Here is a 22,124-nt window from a genome sequence, read left to right as displayed (position 1 = left end):
AGGTTTGTAGGTTAATTTGCTTTGGTAAAATTATAAATTGTCCCAAATGTGTAGGATAGCATTAACTAATGTACAGGGTGATCGCTAGTCGGTGCGAACGTGGTGGGCCCAAGGGCCTGTTTCCTCGCTGTATCCCTAAAGACACAAGCAATGCTGGGAACTGGGAAAAGCACTACACATAACGATACAGCATCAGAGGTATTTCTGTCTAATGTTCGTTGATGCTTCATACCTAATGGCGAGAGCAGGAACAGGGAGATATGGGACCTGAATGTGTGGCTGAGGAACTGGTGCACAGGGCAGGGATTTAGATTCTTAGATCACTGGGATCTGTTTTGGAGTATGGGGGAACTGTACAAAAGGGACGGATTGCATCTTAACAGGTTTGGGACTGGCATTCTGGCAGCCAGGTTTGCCACTGCTACACGGGTGGTTTTAAACTGAATAAGGGGGGTGGGGTTTCAAATGGGATAGTTGAGGATAAAGTTAAAGGGAAAGGGTTTCTTAAATGTGTGAGCGGAGAGACAGAGGGGTGTAAAACGAGGGTAGAAGCAATAGGTAGCAAGATGAAAAGTAAAAGTGGCAGGCAGACAAATCCAGGGCAAAAATCAAAAAGGGCCACTTTTCAACATAATTGTATAAGGGGTAAGAGTGTTGTAAAAACAAGCCAGAAGGCTTTGTGTCTCAATGCAAGGAGTATTCGTAATAAGGTCGATGAGTTGAATGTGCAGATAGTTATTAATGTACTATGACCAGTATGAAGTGTTTAAGAGGGAACTGCAGATGCTGGAGAATCGAAGGTTACACAGAAAAGCTGGAGAAACTCAGCGGGTGCAGCAGCATCTATGGAGCGAAGGAAATAGGCAACGTTTCGGGCCGAAACCCTTCTTCAGACTGATCAGGGGTGGGGGTGGGTGGGGACAAGAAAGGGAAAAGGAGGAGTAGCCGGAAGGCTGGAGGGGGGGAGGAGACAGCAGGGGAGCTGAGGAAGGGGAGGAGACAGCAAGGACTAACAGAATTGGGAGAAGTCGATGTTCATGCCCCCGGGGTGCAGACTCCCCAAACGGAATATGAGGTGCTGTTGGGATCACGGAGACGTGGCTCCAGGGTGACCAAGGCTGGGAGCTGAACATCCAGGGATACTCAATATTCAGGAGGGATAGACAGAAAGGGAAAGGAGGTGGGGTAGCGTTGCTGGTTAGAGAGCAGATTAACGCAATAGAAATGAAGGACATTAGCTTGGAGGATGTGGAATCGATATGGGTAGAGCTGCAAAACACTAAGGGGCAGAAAACGCTAGTGGGAGTTGTGTACAGGCCACAGGCCAAAACCTAACAGTAGTAGCGGAGTTGGGGATGGCATCAAACAGGAAATTAGAAATGCGTGCAACAAAGGTAAAACAGTTATAATGGGTGACTTCAATCTACATATAGATTGGGTGAATCAAATTGGCAAGGGTGCTGAGGAAGAGGATTTCTTGGAATGTATGCGGGATAGTTTTCTAAACCAACCTGTAGAGGAACCAGCGAGAGAGCAGGCTATTCTAGATTGGGTATTGAGTAATGAGGAGGGTTAGTTAGCAGTCTTGTTGTGCGTGGCCCCTTGGGCAAGAGTGACCATAATATGGTTGAGTTCTTCATTAGGATTAGACATTGTTAATTCAGAAACAAGGGTCCTGAACTTAAAGAAAGGTAACTTTGAGTGTATGAGCCGTGAATTGACCAAGATAGACTGGCAATTGATTCTTAATGGGTTGACGGTGGATATACAATGGAAGGCATTTAAAGACTGCATGAATGAACTACAACAATTGTTCATCCCAGTTTGGCAAAAAAATAAATCAGGGAAGGTAGTGCATCCGTGGATAACAAGAGAAATCAGGGATATTATCAAAACAAAAGATGAAGCGTACAAATTAGCCAGAAAAAGCAGCCTACCAGAGGACTGGGAGAAATTCAGAGTCCAGCAGAGGAGGACAAAGGGCTTAATTTGGAAAGGGAAAATAGATTATGAAAGAAAACTGGCAGGGAACATAAAAACTGACTGCAAGCTTTTATAAATATGTGAAGAGAAAAAGATTAGTTAAAACAAATGTAGGTCCCTTGCAGTCAGATATAGGTGAATTGATCATGGGGAACAAGGACATGGCAGACCAATTGAATAACTACTTTGGTTCTGTCTTCACTAAGGAACACATAAATAATCTGCCGGAAATAGCAGGGGACCGGAGGTCAAATGAGATGGAGGAACTGAGTGAAATCCAGGTGTTAGGTAAATTGAATGGATTAAAGGCTGATAAATCCCCAGGGCCAGATAGAGAAAACGGGGAATTACAGACCAGTTAGTCTAACATCGGTAGTGGAGAAACTGCTAGAATCAGTTATTAAAGATGGGATAGCAGCACATTTGGAAAGTGGTGAAATCATTGGACAAAGTCAGCATGGATTTATGAAAGGTAAATCATGTCTGACGAATCTTATAGAATTTTTCAAGGATGTAACTAGTAGTGTGGATAAGGGAGAACCAGTGGAAGTGTTATATCTGGGCTTTCAGAAGGCTTTCGACAAGGTCCCACATAAGAGATTAGTATACAAACTTAAAGCACACGGTATTGGGGGTTCTGTATTGATGTGGATAGAGAACTGGCTGGCAGACAGGAAGCAAAGAATAGGAGTAAACGGGTCCTTTTCACAATGGCAGGCAGTGACTAGTGGGGTACCGCAAGGCTCAGTGCTGGGACCCCAGCTGTTTACGATATATATTAATGATTTTGATGTGGGAATTGAATGCAACATCTCCAAATTTGCGGATGACACGAAGCTGGGGGGCAGTGTTAGCTGTGTGGAGGATGCTAGGAGGCTGCAAGGTGACTTGGATAGGCTGGGTGAGTGGGCAAATGCATGGCAGATGCAGTATAATGTGGACAAATGTGAGGTTATCCACTTTGGTGACAAAAACAGTAAAGTAGGCTATTATCTGAATGGTGGCCGATTAGGAAAGGGGGAGATGCAACGAGACCTGGGTGTCATGGTACACCAGTCATTAAAAGTAGGCATGCAGGTGCAGCAGGCAGTGAAGAAGACGAATGGTATGTTAGCATTCATAGCAAAAGGATTTGAGTATAGGAGCAGGGTGGTTCTACTGCAGTTGTACAGGGTCTTGGTGAGACCACACCTGGAGTATTGCGTACAGTTTTGGTCTCCTAATCTGAGGAAGGACATTCTTGCCATAGAGGGAGTACAGAGAAGGTTCACCAGACTGATTCCTGGGATGTCAGGACTTTCATATGAAGAAAGACTGGATAGACTCGGTTTGTACTCGCTGGAATTTAGAAGATTGAGGGGGGATCCTATAGAAACTTACAAGATTCTTAAGGGGTTGGACAGGCTTTGAGAGGCTGGTGAAGAATCACATCTGCGCCTTCCTCCCTCGGAACATGGATCCGTTGCAGTTCGCATACCGTCCGAACAGATCCACGGACATGTGGTCTCCCAGGTCTTGCACACCGCTCTCTCCCATCTGGACAGCCAGAAGGGGGGTTACGTGAGGATGCTGTTCATAGACTACAGTTCAGCCTTCAACACGATAGTCCCCACCAGACTGGCTGGGAAGCTAATGGAATTGGGGCTCAACACCTCCCTGTGTGCCTGGGTCCTGGACTTTCTCACCGCCAGGCCCCAGGTAGTCAAGATGGGAGGGAATACATCGAAATCCCTCACCCTGAGCACAGGATCGCTCCAGGGTTGCGTCCTCAGCCCCCTATTGTACTCCCTGTACACACATGACTGTGTGGCTAGGTTCAGCTCCAACTAATAATTAAGTTTGCTGATGACACTGTGGTGGTGGGCCTGATCTCAGACAACGACGAGAAGGCCTACCGGGAGGAGATGGCTGATCAAGCACTCTGGTGCCAGGATAACAGCCTCCTCTTGAACATCAAAAAAACGAAGGAGCTGATCATGGACTTTAGGAGGGCACATCATCCGAGGACGTACACTCCATTGAGGATAAATGGCGATCCTGTGGATAGGGTGAACTGTTTTAAATATCTGGGAGTCCACATCTCCGAGGATATGACATGGGCATCACACGCCTCAGCACTCGTGAGTAAGGCAAGGCAGCGTCTTTACCACCTCAGGCAATTGAGGAAATTCAGAGCGTCTCCGAGGATCCTCCAGTGCTTCTACGCAGCGGCGGTGGAAAGCATCTTGTCCGGGAACATTACCATCTGGTTTGGGAATTTCTCTGCCAAGGACAAGAAGGCTCTGCTGAGAGTAGTGCGTTCGGCCGAACGCACTATGGGAATTTCACTCGCCCCCCTGCAGGAACTATACAACAGGAGGTGCAAGTCCAGAGCAAATAAAATCATGGGAGACCCCTTCCACCCCTGCAACGGACTGTTCCAGCTGCTACGGTCAGGCAAACGCCTCCGTTGCCATGCGGTGAGAACGGAGAGGTTGGGAAGGAGTTTCTTCCCAGAGGCCATTCGGACTGTAAACACCTACCTCACCAGGGACTAACATTACTGAACGTTTTTCCTTCCCTTATTTATTATGTAAAAGAATATGTGTGTTATGATTGTGTTTATAATTTGTTTGGTTGTTTGGTTGTTTGTCTTTTGCACAAAGGTCCGCGAGCATTGCCACTTTCATTTCACTGCACATCTCGTATGTGTATGTGACAAATAAACTTGACTTGACTTGAGGCTAGATGCAGGAAGATTGTTCCCAATGTTGGGAAAGTCCAGAACAAGGGGTCACAGTTTAAGGATAAGGGGGAAATCTTTTAGGACCGAGATGAGGAAAACATTTTTCACACAGAGAGTGGTGAATCTTTGGAATTCTCTGCCACAGAAGGTAATTGAGGCCAGTTCATTGGCTATATTTAAGAGGGAGTTAGATGTGGCCCTTGTGGCTAAAGGGATCAGAGGGTATGGAGTGAAGGCAGGTACAGGATACCGAGTTGGATGATCAGCCATGATCATATTGAATGGCGGTACAGGCTCGAAGGGCCGAATGGCCTACTCCTGCACCTATTTTCTATGTTTCTATGTCTATGTTTCTACAAAAATTCATTCTTGCATTGAGTTAGTGCTCGTGCACTAACAACTCGACTGCGATCATTTAACAATAGCCAGTGTTTCTAAGTGTAGATGAAAAAACAAATAAAATTAGAAAATGCTGTAAACAACAGCAAGAAGAAAGAGAATGAAGATTAAAATTTCAGGTCTAAGATTCTTGGTCGGAACTGGGAGAGATGAAAAAGGTCTTTGCAATTTGCGGTGAAGCTGATGTGAGGAATGAACAATTTGAAGGGAATATCTGAAATAGAGAGAGATCGGTTCAAATGGGATAATGGGGCAGTTAGTGGCTAGTTCGGTTTCTTCATCAGTGTTGTGTGTTACTGAAAGCAGAGCTGCCGGTCAGGTTGTACTAATGGAAAGAGAAACCTGAAGTTGGAAAATTCAATGTTGATTTAAGTTTAGATCACACGCTCTTCTCTGTGTAAATCAGAACCGTCCAATGCTACTGCAGGTCATCCATCTGTCATTTTGGCTCAGTTTTTTCTCTCTATTAGTACAGCCCAAACAACCTGACCCACAACGCTGCTTTAAGGAACACAGAACACAGGCAAAGAGGCACAATTAGCCTTCAGCTGCCCCGTTAACCCATTGAACATGGTCTCACCATATCACACCTTTTCTCTTTGTTGTTTCTATTGTTCCAACCATCTTCCCTGAATCTAAACATTAGCTTTTTTAAAATTAATTCTCGTTCCCAGTTCTGATGACGGGTCTCAGACCCAAAACATTTCAGTTTGACCCAAGATGTGTAGATATAATTTTAGCAACAATGCCTCACTAAGGTGATTGCCTTAGTCATAACAATTATTATAACGCCTCACTGACAAAGAGTGGCTCCACTCAGAGTTCATGGAAATTTTGTAAACATCTTAAGAGAACATTTGATTAATCAGCAGCATTCTTTCCCAGAGAACCTCCAGATTATCTGTGGTAGACAGTGCAGCACAGGAACAGGGCCTTCGGCCGACAATATCTGTACCAATTCTGTGTAGGAAAGAACTGCAGATGCTGGTTTAAATCAAAGGTAGACACAAAATGTTAGAGTAACTCAGCGGGACAGGCAGCATCTCTGGAAAGAAGGAATGGCTGACATCTTGTGTCAAGACCCTTCTTCAGACTGGTGTCAGGGGAGTGTGCGGTACAGAGATAAAATGTAGTCAAACCGTAAGACTGGTGGGAGAACTGGGAAGGGAGAAGGGATGGAGAGAGGAGGAAAGTAAAGGCTAGAAGTTAGAGAAGTCAATGTTCATACCGCTGAGGTGCAAGCTACCCATACGAAATATGAGGTGCTGTTCCTCCAAAAGGTCAGATTGGGAATGGGAGGGGGAGTTAAAGCGCTGAGCAACCGGGAGATCAGGTAGTTTTGGCAGACTGAGTAAAGGTGTTCAGCGAAACGATCCAGCCGATATACAGGAGTTGACACCTGGAACAGCAGATATAGTAGATGAGGTTGGAGGAGGTGTAAGTTAACCTCTGCCTCACCTGAAAAGACTGTCGGGGTCCTTGGGCGGGGTCGAGAGGGGAGGTAAAGGAACAGGGGTTGCACCTTCTGCAGTTACAGGCGAAGGTACCTGAGGAGGGGGTGGTTTGGGTGGGAAAGGACGAGTTGACCAGGGAGATGCGGAGGGAATGGTCTCTGCAGAAAGGAGTGGAGATAGGAAGACGACGTGGCTAATAGTCGGATACCAGGTAATCTGAGATGTCCTTATTCTTTAGGGAACGGGGGTTCCCCTCTCCCATTATAGATGAGGCTTTCATTAGGGTCTCGTCAATATCCCGCAGCTCATCTCTTGCTCCCCCTCCCCTTATTCGTAACAAGGAAAGAGTCCCCCTTGTCCTCACCATCCACCCCATCAGCCGTCGCATGGAGCATATAATCCTCCGACATTTTCACAATCTCCAACGGGAACCCACTCCTGGTTACATCTTCCCATCTCCACCCCTTTCTGCTTTCCTGTTACCCATTCCTTCTCTCCAGTGTCTGCATCAATCATGATGCCTAAACCAAAATTCATCTGCCTGCACATAATCTATATAATTCCCTGCATACCCATGTGACTATCTTAAAGCCTATTAAATTCCCCAAATGGATTTGCTTCACCCAACACTCCATGTAGCATGTTCCTGGCATTCACCACCCTCGGCATAAAAAACTTGCCCCGCATATCTCCTTCAAACTTTGCCCCTCTCACCTTATAGCTATGTCCTTTGGTATTTGATTTTTCTATCCTGGGAAAAAGGTTATGTCCACCCTACATATGCCTTCCACACTTTTATCAGGTCTCCCTGCAACTTCAGTGTTTCCGAGAAAACAATCCAAGCATATCCACAGTATCACTGGTTCATCACTTCAGACTCCCCAGCCCCGCACGGCCCGATTTTACCTTCTCCCCAAAATTCACAAACCAGACTGTCCTGGCAGAGCCATTGTTTCTGCGTGCTCTTGTCTCACCAAACATATTTCCACATACCTCGACTCCATCCTACCCCCTTGGTCAAATCCCTCCCTACCTATGTCCAAGACACCTCACACGCTCTTTGTCTCCTCCATGACTTCCGTTTTCCAGGCCCCCATTCCCTCATCTTCACCATGGATGTCACTCTACTCCATCCCCCACCAGGAGGGTCTAAAAGCCCTCTGTTTCTTCCTCGACCGTAGAACCAACCAATCCCCGTCTACTGATACTCTGCTCCGCTTAACGGAGCTGGTCCTTACCCTCAACAACTTTTCCTTTGACTCCTCCCATTTGCTCAAAATCCAAGGCCTAGCTATGGGCACGCGCATGGGTCCCAGCTATGCCTGCCTCTTTGTAGGGTACGTCGAACAATCTTTGTTCGAGGCGTACCGTGGCCCTATCCCCGAACTCTACCTCCGCTACATTGACTCTACCTCCTCTACCTCCTGCACCCACGCAGAACTCACTGACTTCATCCATTTCACCACTAACTTCAATCCGGCACTCAAATTCACCCGGACCATTTCCGACATCTCCCTATCGTTTCTTGACCTCACTATCTCCATCGCAGGTAACAGACTACTGACCAACATCTACTACAAACCTACTGACTCCCATAGCTATCTGGGCTAAACTTCTTCCCCCTCTGCTTCCTGTAAGGACTCCATCCCCTACTTCCAATTCCTCCGTCTGTGCCGCATCTGCACCCAGGATGAGGCTTTCCAAACCAGGGCATTAGAGATGTCCTCATTCTTTAGGGGACGGGGGTTCCCCTCTTCGACTATAGATAAGACTCTCACCAGCGTCGCTTCTATATTCCGTAGCTCCGCTCTCACTCCCCATCCCCCCCACTCGTAACAAGGACAGAGTCCCCCTTGTCCTCACCTTCCACCCTACCAACCGTCACATACAACAGATAATCCTCCGACATTTTCGCCACCTCCAACGGGATCCCACCACTAGCCGCATCTTCCCATCTCCTCCCCTTTCGGCTTTCCTCCGTAACTCCCTAGTCAATTCGTCCCTTCCCACCCAAACCACCCCCTCCCGGTACTTTCCCTTGCAAATGCAGGAAATGCTGAACTTGTCGCTTTACCTCCCTCCTTGACTCATTCCAAGGACCCAAGCATTCTTTCCACGTGAGCAGAGGTTTACCTGCACCTCCTCCAACCTCATCTATTGCATCCGCTACTCTAGGTGTCAACTGCTCTACATCGGCGAGACCAAGCGCAGGCTTGGCGGTCGCTTCGCCCAACACCTCTGCACAGTTCGCATTAACCAACCCAATCTCCTGGTGGCTCAGCACTTCAACTCCCCCTCGCATTCCATATCCGACCTTTCTGTCCTGGGCATCCTCCATGGCCAAAGTGAGCCCCACCGCAAATTGGAGGAGCAGCACGTCATATTTCACTTGGGTAGTTTATACCCCTGCGGTATGAACATTGACTTCTCCAATTTCAGTTGTCCTTGCTTTCTCCCTCCTTCCCCTCCCCTTCCCAGCTCTCCCCCACCCTACTGTCTCCACCTCTTCCTTTCTTCTTCCCGCCCCCCCCCACCCCCACATCAGTCTGAAGAAGGGTCTCGACCCGAAACGTCACCTATTCCTTCTCTCCATAGATGTTGCCTCACCCGCTGAGTTTCTCCAGCATTTTTGTTTACCTTTGATTTTTCCAGCATCTGCACTTCTTTCTTAAACAAACTCTGTAGCTAATACCCTATAATACCCTGTAGCTAATACCCTATAATAGTAAGATTAAACGAGAACTTACCAGTTCGAAGTTTGATCGTTATTTTATGAGGAGTACGTTGAGGGAATACGTGAAGAACCCCGCCAGGACGCATGCGTGTCATTCTTCAAAGCAGCGGTGTGAAATCACAGATAACTGTAATGACTTAAACATAGTAAGATTAGAGAAGAAATACCAGTTGAGTATATGATCATGGGTGGGAGCGGAGGGCACGTATTCCCTCAACGTACTCCTCATAAAATAACGATCAAACTTCGAACTGGTAAGTTCTCGTTTAATCTTACAATTTTACTTCGGAGTCACGTGAGTGACTACATGAAGATTTCAAAGCTCTGTGATTTCATGCCGTGGAAACGAGTCCATGCATCACATCTGCCTTAATGACTGTAGGAGGAATTGTGTCAACATATTTTAGACATGAATCCGACATTGAAATCCATTAATTGATTAACACAAATTATAGCCCCTATTTATGGGGTAATTAAATTACAGAACATAAATTGTTTCTGCAAATGTTCCAGGTTTAATGACTGGTTTATGATAAAATAGTTGGAACGTTTTTCCCCTGACCATCCTGCTGCCTTGAGGATTTGGTCTATTGGTACATCCAACTGCATAGCTGCTGATGTAGCTGCAGCCCTGGTGGAATGAGATTTAAAAATATTAGTATCCATCCCAGCCTGTATTAGAACCTGTTTCAGCCATCTTGAGGTGGTCTGGACCGTCACTCTTTTGTGTGGTTGCTTATGGCTGATTAAAAGTGCCTTCTCATTGCCTCTGATGATTTTCGTGTTCTCCATGTATAACGACAAATGTCTTACTATACAGAGACGATCATCTGTTGGGTAAGACCTAAATTCTATATTGAGGCCTGCTGATCCCTGTCTGTTCTGCTTTACTAATTCATAAATATGAAACGTAATATTTTCAGATGAAGAAGTCATGTGTCCAGTCTTAATTTATGTAATGACTGTACCCTTTGTGCCGTGACCAATGCCATTAGCATGACTGTTTTTAATGTCAGTCTATGTAGGGACAGAGCTGTTGCTGGAGACCAATTCCTGAGCATCTTTAGGACAATACTCACATCCCATATTTGGGAGTACCTGGTTCTTGGGGGATTGGTATTAAAAATTCCCCTCATAAGTTTTGTTACCAGTGGGTGAGTCCCAACAGAGTGACGCTCTGTTCCTTGCCATAGATAAGTTGATAGGGCACTTCTGGCGCAGTTGATGGCACTATAACTGAGCCCCTCATCATAATGGAGGCCTGCCAGGTATTCCAGAACAGACGGGATGTTCATATCTCTGTAGGTGATGCTGTTTTTGTGATAATACATCTCCCACTTCCTGATATAGACCAGATACTGTTTTTTGGTGGACTGTCTGTCGCCCGCCGAAATCATGTTCACTGTTCGGTCCGCCAGTCCCAGCTGTAGTAGTGGTATTTTTAAACTCTACAAATTAATTGGCTATATTTAAGAGGGAGTTAGATGTGGCCCTTGTGGCTAAGGGGATCAGGGGGTATGGAGAGAAGGCAGGTACGGGATACTGAGTTGGATGATCAGCCATGATCATATTGAATGGCGGTGCAGGCTCGAAGGGCCGAATGGCCTACTCCTGCACCTAATTTCTATGTTTCTATGTAATAAATTCAAATAGTTATGGCATGGGTGGTTATCCCTTGTTACGGGATGAACCAATAAGTCTGGTCTATTCGGGATGGTGATACATGGTTCTAATACTATGTTCAGTATCACTGGGAACCATGGTTGAGTAGGCCAATCGGGTACTACCAAAATACCAGACGCAGAGTCTTGCTGTATTTTCCTTAATACCCGACTGATGAGGCAGAAAGGAAGGAATGCATGAATAAACAATTTCCCCCCCCCCCCCCAATGCAGCAAAAATGCATCTGTCGCCACTGCCCCAGGGTCTGGTTCCCACGAAACATAGTTTGATAACTGGTGATTAAGCCTGGATGCGAATAGATCGATATCTAGTGTTCCATATCGTGCTGTAATATCAGCAAATACTTTTTATTCAACATCCATTCGGTGTTTTCATTAAATTTGCGTGACCTGGTGTCTGCCACTAAATTTAGTTTACCTGGTAGGTAAGTAGCTGATATCCAAATATCTCTCTGGATACACCACTGCCAAATTGTATTAGCCAGATTGTCACATGATGTTGATTTGTTTCCACCCATGTGGTTGATATATATATATTGATATATATGCAGATGATACCCAGCTTTATTTGCGGCTGAGGGGGGAAGATGCCTTTTCTGTAAAATCGCTTCTGTCTTGTCTTGATGACATTAAGTCCTGGTTGGCCCTAAACTTTCTTGGATTTAATGAAAAGAAGACAGAGGTGATTTTATTTGATCCCAATGGCTGCTGTGAACCTTCATTTGTTGATTTAGGTCCATTGTCAAGGTACGTGAAGCCAACAGTTGTGAACCTGGGTTTTAGGATGGACAGTGACTTTAAATTAGATCGCCAAATATGCGCGGTGGTTAAGTCCAGCTTCTTTCACCTAAGGAAGCTGGCGAAGGTGAAGCCCATTCTCGAGCGGCAGCATTTTGAGACAGTAATCCATGCCTTTATTACATCTAGGCTGGATTACTGTAACGTGCTCTATTTTGGTGTTGCTCGTTCTTCACTGGCTCGTCTCCAGTTGGTTCAGAATGCTGCTGCTCGCCTTTTAACAGGGACTCGAAAGAGGGAGCACATATCGCCAATTCTGGCCTCCCTACACTGGCTCCCGGTGCACTTTCGGGTTCATTTTAAGATATTGTTATTTGTTTTTAAATCTCTGAATGGGCTCGCCCCGCCTTACCTCTCTGAGCTGCTCCACCCATACGCTCCTGCCCGGTCCCTCAGGTCAGCTGGTCAGCTGCTCCTGGAGGTACCGAGGTCTAGTCGGAGGCTCAGAGGGGATAGAGCCTTCTCTGTTGCTGCTCCGGCACTCTGGAACACCCTGCCGTTGCACATCAGACAGGCCCCCTCACTGTCCATCTTCAAATCCAGTGTTAAAACGCATTTGTACTCCCTGGCTTTTGACCATGCCTGAGGCTTTGCTTCTGTTTGTGGTGTTTTTGATGTTTCTTTATTTTACATGTCTTTTCCTACTATTTCTTTTGATTGTTATTTTTGGTGTGTATTAACTTTTTTGTCAATGATTAGTGATGTACAGCACTTTGTTGCAGCTATGTTTGTTTTTAAAGTGCTCTATAAATAAAATTATTATTATTATTATTATTATTATTATTATATGCCACCACGGTGGTATTGTCAATCTGTAGTCTAACATGCTGGTGATATGACCCAGTACAATATGACCTTAGGCCATAGAATGCACCCAACATGTCCAGGTAGTTTATGCCCAGTGTTAGTAATAATGATGTCTCCTGAGCAGTTCATCTACCTCCACAGCTGGAGATGGAATTGGTGGCACCCCAACCAAGTGCACTGGCATCAGTTTGCAGCACCATAGAAGGGTTGCTGATAATGATTGGATTGAAACAAAGCCAAATGTTATCTATCCACCATTTTAGTTCCATTATAGCTTTGATTGGTAGCTTCATTGGTCTGTCAAAATGACCAGCATTGATTTTGAGTGCTTGTATTTTTGCTCTCTGTAAATGTTGGTAATGTAAAGGTCCAAATTGTGTGGCTGGAAAAGCAGCCACCATTTTGCCAATTACTTTTGCTACCAATTTGATGGACGGTTACTGATGTCAATGATGTTATTGCAAGCCTCTATTAAGTCTATAGCCTTTCCCTTTGGCAAAGTCACTGACATGTGAACTGAGTCAATGGTGAACCCCAAATAGTCCATAGTAGTGGAAGGCGTTAATTTAGATTTAACTGGATGGATAATAAACACCAGTTTTTCAAATAACTGTTTTGTGGCTGTTACAGTTTGTTTGGCCAATTCCAAAGTTTTGCCCACAATAAGTATGTCATCTAGATATGCCATGACCATGTGTTTTCGTTTCCGTAGAAACGCTAGGGCTGGTTTCAAAATTTTAGTGAACAGCCTGGGGGCTGATGTTAACCCATTTGGCAGCGCTCTATACTGCCAGAGCTGTCCCATCCAGTTGAATTTTAAGTAACATCTGTGGTCACCTCGTATAGGCACTGAATAGTAAGCATTTATTAATCGATGCTAGCCATGAAGTAACCTTTGGAAATCAATTGTTTAGCAGTAACAAAGGTTTCCATTTTAAAATGAATATATTGTACAAATGTATTCAATTTGGTCAGATCTATGATGATGCGACAACCACCATCTTTTTTGTTTTTGGTAAAGATATTGGATACGAATTCTAGCGGTTCGTGTTGGGATTTTTCAATTACCCCTTTTGCGTAAGGCCGCTCCAGTTCAGCATGCGCTTCTGATTTTTCTTTACCGGAAAGTACGAACATTCGGTTCGGTATATGTTGAACTGGAGGGCTGTACTTGTATATCCCTGGATACTGCTTAAAATATAAGTATCGGTAGTTAACATACTCCATGCATCCAGAAAGGGGAGTCATTTCCCCTGAACCTCCATGCTCCCTGCAATTTGTAGGGAACCAGACCCACCTACCTCCATAGTTACCAGTGGCAGGTTTACTTCTTTTTGTAAATCCTTCGTTGATGTTGAGGCGTCGGTGTCTGGGTTTGTGGTTTGGTTGATGTTGGAGGTTTGCGTATCTTCCAAGAAGGCCGGTCTGGGCCATGGCCTAAAAAAAGACTCATGTTTGGTGTACCGGACCTTCGAGCTTTCACCTGTCGGTCTTGTTCTACTGGTGGGTGCGTAAGGGTACTGTCTATGGCCGTGTGTTGCAAAGCAGTGCCAGTGCATCCTGTTGGTCCTGCGACATGTCCTTCTCATCCACTATGCGGGTGAAAGCTGTTATCCCCGCTGTTTAGGAGTTCCCATATACAATTATTTATTACAGGAACATTCAGGGATATACAGTTACCCGATGTCAGGTATCCTCCAGGTTTTGGCCAGTCTGGTCTGGCTGTATGAAGTTGGACACCATGTCCAGTAGATTTTCACGTTCCTGCACCCCCTGCACAATTGATTTCTGTTCTGCAAACCCCTCTTCAGGATCGGCCCAGAACTGACCCCCAGTACTCCCCTCTGACGAGGGAGAAGCACTGTGCAGCCCTACAAGAGGTGCTGCTGTGGGTTTTACATAGAGCCCACAGTGACTCGACTCCATCTCCCGGAGCCTGTCACGTTGGAGCAAATGCTCCACACATCGCTCCATCCGGCTCCAGCGCTCACGGTCGCTGGCCGCCCGCGGCTGCTCAAAGTCGGACTCATCTGAGTCCACGACTTTGATGGTTTTTTGTTTTGCCTTACCGCCCGGCCGCGGAGTGGATCTGGCCAGTGCGGAGGCGACATCGGGCACAACTGATCCCATTATAGGTGATTCAAGTGCCGCTGGCCGCTGCTGACCCACCAGTTTGTCGCAGCCCTCGTTGGTTTCTTCGACTTTTTCATGTTCCCTACCTGTAATCAGCATGGGAAAACACAAAAAGACCGCAGAGTACTCTTACCTGCAGGTCCTGGTTTAAATTGTCGCCACGGGGGAACGTCGTTCCACCCCGCCTCCTGCCGTTTTCGACTTGTCAAAGTCGACGGCCCCATTCTGAATAGTCTCCCGCCCGGCCGTGGTGTTCTGGCCGGCGCGGGACCAAAAGTCGGCACAGCTGATCCCACTTACGGAGCTTGTGCCTTCAGCTGCTGCTGGCCCCCGCAACTTCGCAGTCCTCCCCAGCCAGCTTTACTCGCAGCACTTGTGGACACTATTTTGTCCAGCATCCCCCCCTGTGTAAAAACAGCACGGGGACAAAAACTACCGCAGAGTAAATCACTTACCTGCAGGTCGCGGTTTCAAACTTACCGCTGTGGGGGAACGCTCCACCCCACCTGTCGTTTCGCAAGCGTGAAAGCGATATGACGTGCATGCGTCCTGGCGGGGTTCTTCACGTAGTCACTCATGTGACTCCGAAGTAAAATCCAAGCATCATTGTGGTAAATCTCCTCTGCACATTTTTCCAAACCTCCACATCCTTCCTGCAATGGGGTAACCAGAACTGTATGCAATATTCCAAATGCAGGCCAATCAAATTCCTATAAAGCTGCATCATGACTTCCTGACTTTTGTACTGAAAGCCCCGACCAATCATTCATACCACTTGTCCTATCTTTTTCAGAGACCATCCTCTTTTCAGCCTAAACCTGATTCTCAGAGTACCTCACCTACTGGCGTGCCGGATTTAGACATTTAGACTGAGAAAATACAATTCTTAACATGCCAGAGAGCAGTTAATTAAGCAGCAATGGTTACAGAGCTAACTGATGAAAAGTGAAATACTCAGCTGTTTAAAATGAAGGCATTAACCAAAAATCTGAAAGATTGGGTAATGCCTACACTAATCAGTCAATTCTGCACATCATCTGTATTGCTGTTCAAATGAATCATGAACAATCCACTGCACTGATCTTGCTGCCAATTCACATCAACAAACTAGGCTTAACTGTTTTCCCTTGGCAGATTAGGAAATCACCTTGAAAAATAAATGTAATTTGCCCCCAAAAAATTGTTCTATTAAAATACAATAAAAAAAACTGCAAGGTCCACTGAGCACATCTTTCAAGAATTAGTCTTTTTAAGAAATTCTGCTGATCAGATTATGGCTATATCCTTTTCACCCCAAATACTGTATAATTTATTTCAGTGAGATACACAAGCATTTTTGGACTAATTGGCTAAAAATAATTTAGGAATACTGATATTTTATCTTGGCATTTAAGAAAATATAATGTACCTTAATTTTATTTTCTTCGGCAGATTGAAAATGCAGAGATCATCATCCAAATGATCTACTTTGAAAAATAATTACTCTCTTTCACACCACATTGGAAAGAAACCGAAAAATTGCCATCACTCTAAAACAACAGATATCTCTTCCCTCCAACAGAATCACATACAATTGGGATCAGACCTCTTGAATAACTGGATTGCTAGGTTGCTGAAATAATCAAAGGCAGGAACAGCAGAGGTCATAATTTGTTAATCGCTGCTCACAGGAAAAGTGTCAGATACTAACAGTTGAAAGGTTCTGGTAGAGAAGCTGGGACTGTTCACCTTGTTTTACGTTTAAGTTACTGTCACATATTGCAAGGGAGTCTGAGAAGATTAGGTACAGGTGCACAAGATCATTATAGAGCGAGTTAGGACAAGAGGTTGAATTTGTTTCAAACAGTGGACACAGCAAAGACTAGAAATAACAAACAAAATAATGGCCACGATTTGGGGAATGTGAAATTTGAAACTTATTGCCTCAAAGAGTGGTGGAAACCACCCCCTCTCCTGGTACTTTCCCTTGCAACCGCAGGAAATGATACACTTGTCGCTTTAACTCCACCCATGACTCCATCCAAGGACCCAAACAGTTTTTCCAGGTGCGGCAGAGGTTCTCCTGCACCTCCTCCAACCTCATCTATTTCTCTAGGCGTCAGCTGCTCTACATCAGTGAGACCATGCGTAGGCTTGGCGATCGCTTCGTCCAACACCTCCGCTCGGTTCGCAATAACTAACCTGATCTCCCGGTGGCTCAGCACCTCAACTCCCCTTCCCATTCCGAATCCGACCTTTCTGTCCTGGGTCTCCTCCATGGCCAGAGTGAGGCCCACTGTAAATTGGAGGAACAGCACCTCATATTTCGCTTGGGTAGTTTACTCCCCAGCGGTATGAACATTGACCTCCAATTTCAGGTAGTCCCTGCTTTCTCTTGCTTTCTCCTTCTTTCCCCTCTCCTTCCCAGGTCTCCCACAGAGCACTGTCTCCGCCTCTTCCTTCTTCCTGCCCCCCCCCCCCCCACCACCACATCAGTCTGAAGAAGGGTCTCGACCCAAAACGTCGCTTATTTCCTTTGCTCCATAGATGCTGCCTCACCCGCTGAGTTTCTCCAGCATTTTTGTCTACCTTCGATTTTCCAGCATCTGCAGTTCCTTCTTAAACAATCTTTCTCTCAATGTCAGCAAGACAAAGGAGATAGTGATCAACTTCAGGAAGCGAAGCAGTACACATACCCCAGGTTGCATTGATGAGGCTGAAGCATAGATGGTTGAAAACTTTAAATTCCTAGGAGTCAATATTCAACAACTCCTCCTGGACCACCTACATTGAAGCAACGACCAAGAAAGCACACCAACGCCTCTACTTCCTTAGAAGTTCGGCATCTCCCCTACAACACTCACCAACTTCTGCAGATGCACCATCAAAGGCATTTTATCAGAATGGATCAAAGCTTTGTTTGGGAACAGCTCCATCCAAGACCACAAAAAATTGCAGCGAATTGAGGACGCAGCCCAGACCATCACACAAACCAACCTCCCTTCTATTGACTCAATTTATAGCTCATGCTACCTCGGCCAGAGGAGCAGCATAATCAAGGACCGTGGCCACTCCCTCTACTTCACTCTCCCATCGGGCAAAAGGTATAGAAGTTTAAAAGCGCACACCTCCAGATTCAGGGACAATGTCTGCCCATCAGTTGTCAGGCAACTGAATCATCCTACCACAACCAGAGAGCAGTCCTGAACTAGTATCTACCTCTTTGGTGACTCTCGGACTATCCTTGAGCGGACTTTGCTGGCATTATATTGCACTAAACGTTATTCCCTTATCATATATCTATCTACTGTAAATGGCTCAATTGTAATCATGTATTGTCTTTCAGCTGACTGGATAGCACGCAACAAAAGCTTTTCACTGTATCTCGGCATACGTGAAAATAAACTAAACAACATCATGAAAGCTCTACCCAAAAAGGTGGCAAAATATTATAATCAATGTACAAGTTATCAAGAATGAGAAATGTTATAGATTACAGAAAAAAACCTGGCAAAGTACTGAGCATAACTGCTTGCTCAATGGAGCTACAAACAACAGGGGAAATGGCTGCCTTTGCTGCTGCAGTTTTCCAGGATTGCAGAGAACTGCTTACAAATGCACACTGGTTTTAATCTTCTTGAGGCTTCTCACAGTCTATTTACTTCACCCATCCTATTAATGTATGTTGTTGTTCATTTGTACATATTTAGCTAGCCCTTAAAAGGAATATTTCATATCACATTAAAGTCTTGCTGTCAAGGAAGCAAGCTTCACTGCTTCCGTAATTGTTAATTGAATTGGCCATTGCTTTTGCCTGTAAAATAATGACTATATTTTTAAAGTAATCAGCTGTGGCGTGCTTCAAGCATGGACAGCCTTATGTAAGCACACATTCTAACAATGCATGCTCATTGTATAAAAGCAAGGAACTTTATAAAACTACCTTTCATATTTTTACTTAAGAAGGAATTGCAGATGCTGGAAAATCGAAGGTAGACAAAAGTGCTGGAGAAACTCAGCGGGTGAGGGAGCATCTATGGAGCGAAGGAAATAGGCAATGTTTCAGGTCGAGACCCTTCTACAGACTCTGAAGAAGGGTCTCAACCAGAAACGTTGCCTATTTCCGCTCCATAGATGCTGGCTCACCCGCTGAGTTTCTCCAGAATTTTTGTCACCTTCATATTTTTACTTATTTATTATGAAACAATTGATACAATAATGGTTTATATGAGGCTCTTAGATAGGCATGAATATGCAAACACATGCAAGTAGAAGGGATTATTTTCAATAGGCATCATGTTTGGCACAGACAATGTGGGCCAAACGGTCTATTCCTGTGCTGCACTGCTCTATGTTCTCTGTATGAAACTTGAGACAAACATTCAACCCATCAGTCCTACTCCCCCTATCCTTATTTCCCTGTGACACTGCGGTGTATTATCTCTCAGATGCACATCAACTCCCCTGTGATTCTGAACCTCAACAAGTGATAATTTACAGTTGCCAATTACCCACCCAATATGCCTTTGGGATGCGGGAACAAAACTGAGCATTATGGGGAAACCCAGAAGTGTTGACATGGTTAGAAGACTTCCAAACAAGGTAGATCGTGTCTTAAAATTGTCCATTTTGAAGAAGCATTTTGGCAGGTACATGAATGGGATAGGTTTTGAGGTATATGGGCCAAACGTAGATGGGACTAGTGTAGATGGAACATGTTGGATGGTGTGAGCAAGTTGGGCTGAAGGGTCTGTTTCCATGCTGTATGGCTCTATGAGATGGTATAGATGATTGATAACGGTAGGGCAGTGGATGTTGTCTACATGGACTTAAGTAAAAACTCAATTTGGTGCCTCATGATAGGCTTATCCAGAAAATTAAGGCAAATGGTGACTTTGGTAGATTGGATTCAAGATTGGCTTGGCCACAGAAGTGGGTAGTGGTGCAGGGATGTTCCACAGGGAACTTCTTGGATCTCTGTTGTTTGTATGATACATGTATGCAAATCAATGGCGAAAATGTAGGTGGCCGATTAGTAAGTTTGCAGACAACGCAAACATTGGACGAATTGTGGTCAGTGGGGTAGGTTAAAGGACTCAGAAAAATATAGACTAGTTGGAAACACGGGTATAAAAATAGCAAATAAAGTTTAATCTGGACAACTATGAGCTGTTGCACTTTGGAAGGTCAAATGCAAGAGGAAAGTATGCAGTAAATGGACAAGACCTTGGGTACACTGATGTACAGAGCAATCTTGAAATCCATTGCTCCCTGAAAATGGCAACACAAATAAACAGGGTGATAACGGCAGCACACGGCTTGCTTCCCGTCAACGGTCAAGGCATTACAAGGCATTAAATCCCTTCTTAATGATGTTGAAGCGGGCTCTTCTGTCTGTACATGCTTTGTTTGATGATGTTTTGACTGACTCTATTTATATGTTCTCTGTTGTTTTTAAATTATTGTCTGTAACTGTGGAACTGTGCTGCTGCCTGTCTTGGCCAGGACTCTCTTGTAAAAGAGATTTTTAATCTCAATGAGACTTCTCCTGGTTCAATAAAGGTTAAATAAAAAATATAAAAGAAGGGAAGTCATGTTGCAGCTTTATATAACTTTGGTTATACCCGAGTAGGGTGCGGAGTTCTGGTCACCCCATTACAAGAAGGTTGTGGGAGCTTTGACGAGGGTGCAGAATAGGCGCACCACAATGTTGCTTGCAATATGAATTATACGGATTGGACAAACTTGGATTATTTTCTCTCGGGATTCAGATGTTGAGGGAAGATCGTATAGAAATTTATAACATAAGAGGTTGAGATAGGTCATAGTCATTCTTCTTCCCCTTAATGCATCATAGAATGAAGCCCCCGAGCTTGGAACTCAAAGGATTGCAACCTCCATCAGAGGCAGGTCAGGTTATCTCACGAAGGTAGTATTTACAGCCAAGAGTCTTACAATTTAGCGTAATGAGTGACAAGTTTCAGCAGCAAATTAAATGGGGAGATACTGGAAATTAATTGCATGGCAGCATATCCAAGTAACTTGAGTACTGATAAAGGTCAAGTTGTATTAAACCTTTGTTTGAGCGCCTCTTTTCCCAAAACGTCAGTTGATAACCGATATATGCCCTTCATAATATTTGGGACAAAGACCCATCATTTATTTATTTGCCTCTGTACTCCACGATTTGAGATTTGTAATGGTAAAAATCACATGTGGTTAAAGTGCACATTGTCACATTTTAATAAAGGCCATTTTTATACATTTTGGTTTCACTATGTAAAAATTACAGCTGTGTTTATAGATAGTCTTCCCATTTCAGGGCACTATAATGTTTAGGACACAGCAATGTCATGTAAATGAAAGTAGTCATGTTTAGTATTTTGTTGCATATCCTTTGCATGCAACGACTGCTTGAAGTCTGCGATTCATGGACATCACCAGTTGCTGGGTGTCTTCTATGGTGATGTTCTGCCAGGCCTGTGTTGCAGCCATTTTTAGCTTATGCTTGTTTTGGGGGCTAGTCCCCTTCAGTTTTCTCTTCAACATATAAAAGGCATGCTCAATTGGGTTCAGATCAGTTGATTGGCTTGGCCATTAAGAATTGACCATTTTTAAGATTTGAAAAACTCCTTTGTTGCTTTAGCAGTATGTTTGGGATCATTGTCGTGCTGTAGAATGAACCGCTGGCCAATGAGTTTTGAGGCATTTGTTTGAACTTGAGCAGATAGGATGTGTCTATACACTTCAGAATTCATTATGCTACTACCATCAGCAGTTGTATCATCAATGAAGATAGGTGAGGTAGTACCTTCAGCAGCCATACATGCCCAGACCATAACATCCCCACCACCGTGTTTCACAGATGAGGTGGTGTGCTTTGGATCTTGGGAAGTTCCTGCTCTCCTCCATACTTCCATCACTCTGATATAAATTAATCTTCATCTCATCTGTCCACAAGACCTTTTTCCAGAACTGTGGTTGCTCTTTTAGTAAACTGTAACTTGGCCATCCTATTTTTGCAGTGGCTTGCATCTTGCAGTGTAGCCTCTGTATTTCTGTTCATGAAGTCTTCTGCGGACAGTGGTCATTGACAAATCCACACCCGACTCCTGAAGAGTGTGTCTGATCCGTCGGACAGGTGTTTGGGGATTTTTCTTTATTATAGAGAGAATTCTGCTGTCATCAGCTGTGGAGGTCTTCCTTGGCCTGCCAGTACTTTTGCGATTAGTAAGCTCTGTAGAGCTCTTTCTTCTTTATGGTTCCAAACAATTGATTTTGGTAAGCCTGTTTGGCTTATGTCTCTAACAGTTTTATTCTTGTTTTTCAGTGTCATAATGGCTTCTTTGACTTTTATTGCCACAACTTTTATCCTCATGTTGATAAACAGCAATAAAAGTTTCCAAAGGTGATGGAAAAACTGGAGGAAA

At 44.7% G+C, this 22,124-nt stretch overlaps 1 protein-coding gene across 1 annotated transcript in view; it reads right to left on the bottom strand.

Annotated features, from left to right (window-relative positions):
- Positions 1-22,124, bottom strand: part of LOC129699571 (zinc finger protein 292-like) — a 136,071-nt gene that overhangs the window by 8,041 nt on the left and 105,906 nt on the right. The window lies entirely within an intron of this gene.

Source organism: Leucoraja erinacea, chromosome 8, assembly GCF_028641065.1.
Source record: "Leucoraja erinacea ecotype New England chromosome 8, Leri_hhj_1, whole genome shotgun sequence".
In the NCBI taxonomy this organism is placed as follows: domain Eukaryota; kingdom Metazoa; phylum Chordata; class Chondrichthyes; order Rajiformes; family Rajidae; genus Leucoraja; species Leucoraja erinaceus.
Note: the sequence above shows the minus strand (reverse complement) of the source record. Positions and strands in the feature narration are given on the sequence as shown.